Raw genomic sequence first — 7,814 nt, 5'->3', positions numbered from 1 at the left:
TGGTCAACCAGTATAACTAAGCTGGTCGACTAGCATGCCCAAATTAGTCAACCAGCCAAACTATGCTGGTCCACCAGTATCTTTCCAAACTAGTCAACCAATATGACCAACTTGGTTAGATTGTGGAGTTGGAGGTATGTTTAGGCTCAGGATCAGGATGCTGCTATTGAAGCCATCCTTATTTTTAGCTATTTTCTTTCTTTACAGAAAGTGTGATGTTTGCTTCCAGAATTTGCTGGTATGTAATTGAATCCATTTTCTTTCCACAAGAGAAATTCCACTGCCTGTAACACGAGTCCGAACCATGATCGTTCCAGCCCCAGGCTTAACAGTTGGAGAGGTGTTCTGGTCATTAAAGCCTGCCCCCTTTTTTTTACCTTTGTTTGTTGCTGCCAAAAAGCTGTATTTGAGCTTCATCAGTTCACCCGAATTGTTTCCAAAATGCACCAGGCTTGTTTAGATGTTCCTTTGAAAATGTCTAATGCTGGATTCTGGATGAGGATGTAGGAAAGGGTTTCACCTGGTGCTGCTGCACAGTAGAACAGTGCACCACTACCCCAGAGTCTGCTTTTCCAGAGTCTGTTGCAGTTAAACAGGGATTTTATAGATTATGCATTTGTGCTGAGAAGTTCTACTTGTGTCTAATCTGTCCATAGAACATTTTTTCTTCCCCACGTCCACTCATAGAGAGAGTAGCAAAGGTCCTGCAGTTTGTCTAACCATGCATTTATGTTCACCCAGGTCTTTAGCAATGCTCTTTCCAGCTTCATGCATCACACTACTCAGTAACCAGGCTTTGTGTGCCTTTATTTAATGCCATTTAATTTAATTTCCCTGTGATACCTGCCCTTCTGATCTCCTCTCCTTTATTGAAACAGCTTGTGCCAGTTAGCTCTTAAGGTTACTTTAAAGCTAATTACTAATTCACTTACTTTTTCTAGCCTGCACTGTGGATGTAACACAATGTGTTATTAGTGTAGTTAGTTTGTTAAATTGTGATTTAGATCATCAGAACCACTTTTTATTAGTAATCCATGCAGAAACCCAGGTCCCTCCAACTGCTGATGTGCATGAGTGCAGGCAAAACTAACACTCTTTGTGGCCTAGAAAAGTGCTGTGACTATATCATCCACCTGAAGCCATTGTCAGGATCCTCATACAGCCAGTCAAGAGAAGGAGCCTAGAGTCTAGATTACCTTTCTCCTGGTTATGGTCATGGTAGTGGGGGCTGTGTTTGTTGCAGAAGGAGGAAAGGTCATACTGTCACTTAACATGTATGTCCTATGCAGGGCCAGGAAATTAAAGGTCAGCCCTCTCTCTGGTACTCCTGGAGAAGCTTTATATTGAAGCCTAGTTGAAGTAGAAAAGCTTAGGCTTGTTAGACTGACTGCCATACAACCATATTTATGGTCTGCCTCACAGTTCATACTGGGCCAAGGAATAATTAGCAAATATTTTATTTAAAATGTAGAAACATTAACTCTAAAAAGCCCAAATAGAATCACATGATGACTGAATTAATTTAGCAGAAATCGAAACCCTTTAAGGAAACTAGAGGACTCGAGCTCTATGCTGCTCCACCAGCACCAACCAGCCCAAGTCTGGCATCCACTGCTGCCTGGCACTGCTGTATTAATAAATCTGCATCTGAATTTGGAGCGTCTTCACATTAGAAAACAGATTAGGAATTTTATTCGCTCAAAAAAGAGGCCATATCACAAACACACACTCGAAGCAGTAAACCCAAACCTCAAAGCAAGTGCTTCATGTGAGGAGCTCAGCATATTACAGAAGGACCGCTGACACAGAGGCCTTCAGATCCTAAGCTGATCCTAAATCAGTATGTTGCAAAGGAGCCTTGGCTTGACCAGTGGTCAGTGAAGTAAGGTGAATTAAGGACAGCGGAGAGCTTTTGTGCTTTGCTTTCAGCTCCAGCTGTGGTATTGATCAAACAGCACCACATCCACCCCAGAAACTAGATTGAATTTTCTACAGAACAGATTGTGATGAATTTTCTACAGAACAGATTGTGATGGATTTTTTTCGATTGCACCGCTGTTTCAGAGCTCTGGAGCTGCAGTGTTGAAAAATGTTTGGGTTTATTGTGTAAATTTATGTATATTTATTTATAGGGATGTCCTGATCAAGGGTTTTTACTGCCCGAGCCGATCTTCTTAATGTTGACTATCTGCCGATAGTAAAATCACTGTGTTTAGTAGCAGTTTCTGCAATCAGACTTAATTCTAATTTGATTTTCTTAGTTTGGAGCAGCTGTTTTAAACGCTATAGTGTTTAAGATCTTACAGTCCAGTTTGACTGACCCACCTGACCATATAGCTCCCAGTTCCTTTACAGCTCTGCAGTCAGATCACTTGGTGTGTGTCAGCATTAGCATCGTAAACCAGCGCCATTCAGCGTGGTTCTCTCGCTGCTAGAACAGAGCATTTCCACCATGGTCGGGTATCTCAGCAGGCGGAATTCAGGAGTAAAGACGGGATGGGAGGAATGTTAGATCTCCCCAACTGGATCTAATGGGGTAATACATCTGTGTCGTTTCAGAACTGCAACAAACTGGGTGGTCTTTGGCAGTGCGGACAAAAACGGCAGAAAATAGACCACCTAACACACTCTTTACCTGCTGCTCTCTCATTTACAGCGTGGCTCTGCACCAAGTTTTCCTCTCCCCCGAACTTTCCGTTCCACCTTAAATAAGGCAGCAGTTCGCTCTGCTGTTGATCTGAGGAAAGCACCGGGTCCCCAGCTCCGCCGCACCAGCTGACAGACGCCTGTGCCACCCAACATCGCTTAAGAGTGATAAGGGAAGATGGCGCCATCTACCCACCCAGAGAATAGAGCATAGCCAGTTGTGCTCTCTTGGGCTCTGGCCACTGATGGCAAAGCAGCATGGCTCAGGATTCAAACTTGTGACCCCCGGGCCAATCGCTCTGCTGTAGAAATGGACTCAATGGAACTGCAGCGCTATTTCAGGTGGAATGCAGAGTTTGGTTCTTTCAGGGAACCAAAACGGGTTGTTCTATGGCAGAGGTCTTTAAATCTGTTTCGGATTTACGGTATTGCTCAAAGAACCATACATAAGACCTTTTTATTTATTTTTACATTTTTTTAGGAGTGTGTTGAAGGACTTTTTTTGCAAGACGGGATGTTCTGACGGGATGTTCTGATTCTGCAGTAGCTTATTAGACAAAGAAGCCCTAGATTCATTAAGGCTTTAAAAGGTTCTTCACACATTTCTTTTACGAACATGGTCCCTGGTCCTTCCATGGCAGCATCTCCAAAAATGTGCATTTGACCAATTCTCCATGATCTGCATTAACGTTGGTCTACGGTCGTGTCAGAATCTATCCTGATACACTTCACCAGGCTCTGCGTTCGTTCCACTGCAGCACATCGAGGCTCGTGGGACGCATTCTTGCTGAACAACGCTTGCGATCCTTTTGTTATGCAAACTGCTGAGGGAGTTTATCTCCTTTAAACATTCGCTCCCCGAGCAGGCGGCAGAAGGCTTTGTTACAGGCCTGTGAGCAAACCGGGAGGAGGTTGTGTGCCACAGTGTAGGAGACTCTCAATCACAATCGGCGTAGCTCGAAAAACATGCAATTACTGGATTGCAGCGTATCTGAGTCAACGAGGGCTCAGAAACCGTGGAATAAATTATTCTGTAGCCAACAGAGTTTGCGGTTGCACTGAGCGCTTTCATTTTTAGTGTTCAAAATGTAAGAAATTTCATAATGTGAAGAAATACACCCAAACGTGATGTCCTTGAACTGTTGTGCATCACCCAGTACAGCTTACAGTGTTCATTTAAATGATACAACCTTCAGGGTTCTGTGTGTTCCAGTTATTTCTCTTCACAGATTGATTGATTGATTTGGTTTTAGGTTCAAAGGATGGACTGAATACCAGTATACACTATATGTCCAGATGTTTGTGGACACTCCTTCAGAATAAATGCATTCAGCTACTTTAAGTTACAACTATAAACCTGAACCTATTGGCACTATGCGTGGTACCTGTCTAGCCCACAATGCAGGATTTAAAGCCTCCCAGCATTGAGCTGTGGAGCTGTGTTCTCTGGACTTATGGTGTGCCATCCAGTACATTTTGGAAGAGGTGGGTTGGTGATCGTCCAACATCCTGACCTCAGAAGACCTAAGTAGAAATACTTCTCTGAGACAGTAAGTCACACAGGATAAAACTGACAGTGAATTAGTCCATAAAGTGCACCAGGGGTATCTGATATCATTGCCTAATGCCAGCATGGTGGCAGCTGTGGTCCAAGTCCCCACTACTTTGCGCAAGACCACAGCTGTTGCAGAAATTGCAATTGTGCATTTCCATCATGGAGGTGATTGGCAATTGCCAATTACTTCGAAGGTAAAATTTGACGGTTGTGTTGGGCCTAGTTATGATCTATGTAGGGAACTTTGACTTGGTCAAAGAATGCGAATCCAAATTCAGAAGAAGTTGCAGTATCTCAATAATCATCTGGAAAACCAAAGCAGGGTTCCCATGCCTCCTGGAAAACCTTTTTCCAGTCCTGGAATATGAAAAACTGTAAAATATCCTGGAAATATTACTGAGGTCCTGGAGATGCTATGCTATTGGGATGCTGAGATTGTAAATTGTAGCCACTGATGCCTTATTAATTGAACACCAGAAGGATTTTCAGGAAATATTTAATGTACAGTAGCCATGTGTATAAAACCTGTTTATACTGGAAGGTTTTAAATATGCTCATTGTATTTTTGTTGTCATGCAAGGAAGTCCTGGGAAATGTCCTGGAAATTGTCTTGGGTGTATCTGACTTTGTTGTAGCATAGCACAGAGCAGTACAAGTCACTGTGAGACTTTGCTGGACACTATATAAAACTCCCCCTGCTCATTTTCACTCTAATGAGTGTTTGTTCACCTGACCCGAGAAGTGAGGCCACAGTCCCCAGCCAGTGCCTCGTGTCCTGCCCGCTCGGTCTGTGCTCCGCCTCTCAGCTGGCAAGGCAATGCGTGTGATGCAGAAGAAACAGACCTTCCCTGTCGGTGCGCATAACGTTAGACCCTGTTGACTCTGATGTGTGCCATATGGACATGCTGTGTATCTTGTCCTCGCTAGGTGTGGGCAGTATGATTGCATACTTTGTCAGCATTGCAATGTTGAGCATATTGTGTCTGTTTAAAGAACACGAAATGTAATAATTAATTTCAGGGAACCAAAACGGGTTGTTCTATGGCAGAGGTCTTTAAATCTGTTTCGGATTTACGGTATTGCTCAAAGAACCATACATAAGACCTTTTTATTTATTTTTACATTTTTTTAGGAGTGTGTTGAAGGACTTTTTTTGCAAGACGGGATGTTCTGACGGGATGTTCTGATTCTGCAGTAGCTTATTAGACAAAGAAGCCCTAGATTCATTAAGGCTTTAAAAGGTTCTTCACACATTTCTTAATTAAAGAGAGCAGAATTAGTGATGTTCAGTTGAAATTAGTGCAGGGTTGTAATAAGGGAGATAAGGGATTTGTTACATAAATTATTGGACTGGCTTTAGATGTGTTTTGGAAATGTCCTGATGGGACCCTCTGGAGCAGATGAACATGAATCTATTGGCATCATATCTAATGCCAGGTGTGGGTTAGAGGGACATAAAGTTATATATTTAGCTAGATATATAGATATAGCTATATATTTAGCTAAATATATATAGATATATAGAGATATAGCTAGATATATATTTGGTATAGGTTTGGGAGTTGGGAATGAGGTGGGTTGGTGATCATCCAGCAACCTGACCTCACTAACTAATGCTCGTCCCTGGACAGTAGAGACAGTTACTTCAACAAAAGCAGGATCAGCTCTCCTTAATACATTTGATTTCAGAAGAAACAGTGAATTAGCAGGTGTCCCAATACTTTTGTCTATATAGCGTATTACCTATTGTCCGTATTGGACCATGCTGACTTTTATAGTGGTGCACTAGCCTGCACCTCATATTGTGAATTATCATCTGAAATCCAGGCATGTTGCAGTGCAGCTTTCTGCTCAGGCTGTACGGCTGCTGCTAAGGTGGGCTGGGTGGAGCTGTCTCGGTGCAGTCTGCTGTAGGTGAGTGTTTTGATTCCCAGGTCAGGAGAGTCTCTCATCTCTCATTAGCATTCAGCTCACAGACGCAGTGCTCCTGCAGATAGAACTGCCAGTGAAGTCAGTCCACCGCCCTCTCTCTCCCTCTCATTCTCACACTCTCACTCTCGCTCACTCCCAGTGCCTGAGATGCGGTACCTGGCAGTATCAGTTGTGTGTGTGTGTGTGTGTGTGTGTGTGTGTGTGTGTGTGTGTGTGTGTGTGTGTGTGTGTGTGTGTGTGATTGAAATGAAGAAAGAAGCACAGAGAGGGATCGAGATGCCCTGATACTGAATGTCCCTCAATGACGACACACTCTGATCAAAAGCCTCTGTTCTGTTCTTTATCCGCAGCCAAAGACTTCCTTTGTGTGAGATCTAACAGCCCGTACCCAGAGCTGCCTCATGCTGCTGTGTACTAGAGATGCGCTGATATGTGAATTCAGGACAGATGCTGAGGTCTGATGTTTTTCGCATTCGTCTGTCGAGGCCGATACGTAAACATTTAGAAATTTGGGGAAACCATGCAGAAATGTAGCATTTATTTAGCATGTAAGGAGATAGTAACAGTAGATTATTGAGGTATTAAGATGGGGGCAGTGGTGGCTCAGCGGTTATAGCTCCGGGTTCGATAGCTGCCACTGTTGGGCCCTTGAGCAAGGCCCTTCACCCTCTCTGCTCCCCGGGTGCTGCAGCAAAGACTGCCCACCGCTCCACGCTTGTATATTCACTGTTCGGTCTGTGTGTCTGTGTGTGTCTGTGTGTGTCTGTGTGTGTCTGTGTGTGTCTGTGTGTGTCTGTGTATGTGTGTGTTCACTGCAAATTTCATCTGTGTTCGTCACAAATGGTCAATATGGTTGTCTTGTTGTCTTGTATCAATTCAATTCAACCTTTATTTCAACTCTGAATACGATCAGGGTGACCCTCGTTTACAGTGTGGCTGAGGTTATACATGCATAAAATTATAGATAAAAAAAAAAGGAAAAATAAGATTAATTACTAATAATAAATAAGGTTTTTTATTAGTAAAGCAAAACAAAACTAAAGCTTTCTGACTGCTGCTGCTGTACTTTTTGGTTGTGGTTAAATGTCCTCTGCACTGGTTGCTGTTTTGTGTAGTGCTGCTGCTGTGCTCTGATACTCACTGTACTGGACTGAGTGAAATTCTCAGGGAATTTAAGAGTGAAGTTGGCACATAAGGCATGTTCATTTTCCACGTTCTACAAATGTGTAAGTTTGAGTGGCATACGGTAAAAACGGCCAGACTGACGAGTACAGCCAGAGCCGGTTTATGGAGAGCTTGGCCACTTCATTTCCCTGTTGTGTTACCAAATGACTGGAAAACACCAGGAGTAGCCTGCAAGTGAGTCCTTCATGAATGGCGGGTGAATGGAGATGAGGCTAAAAAGATGTATTTCACTAAAAAACAAAGACAACATACCTTTTATATTTCCATTTTCCTACAGCTAACAGGTTTATAACGGCAGTAGAGACACTAGCTTTACTGATACTGAGTGCTGACTTGGCAAGCTGACACTGGAGTCTGATCGGCTAAATTACAAACTTATTGGCCAATTGCTAATCGCATATTTTGGCTGAAAATCACCCGAAACATAGCCGATTGATTTCTACATCTCTGTTTTAGGTATGAGAGAGTATTTGGATAGCTGTTTTTAAAATCTGTC

Source organism: Salminus brasiliensis, chromosome 5, assembly GCF_030463535.1.
Source record: "Salminus brasiliensis chromosome 5, fSalBra1.hap2, whole genome shotgun sequence".
Lineage (NCBI taxonomy): Eukaryota > Metazoa > Chordata > Actinopteri > Characiformes > Bryconidae > Salminus > Salminus brasiliensis.
This window is presented reverse-complemented; position numbering follows the sequence as displayed.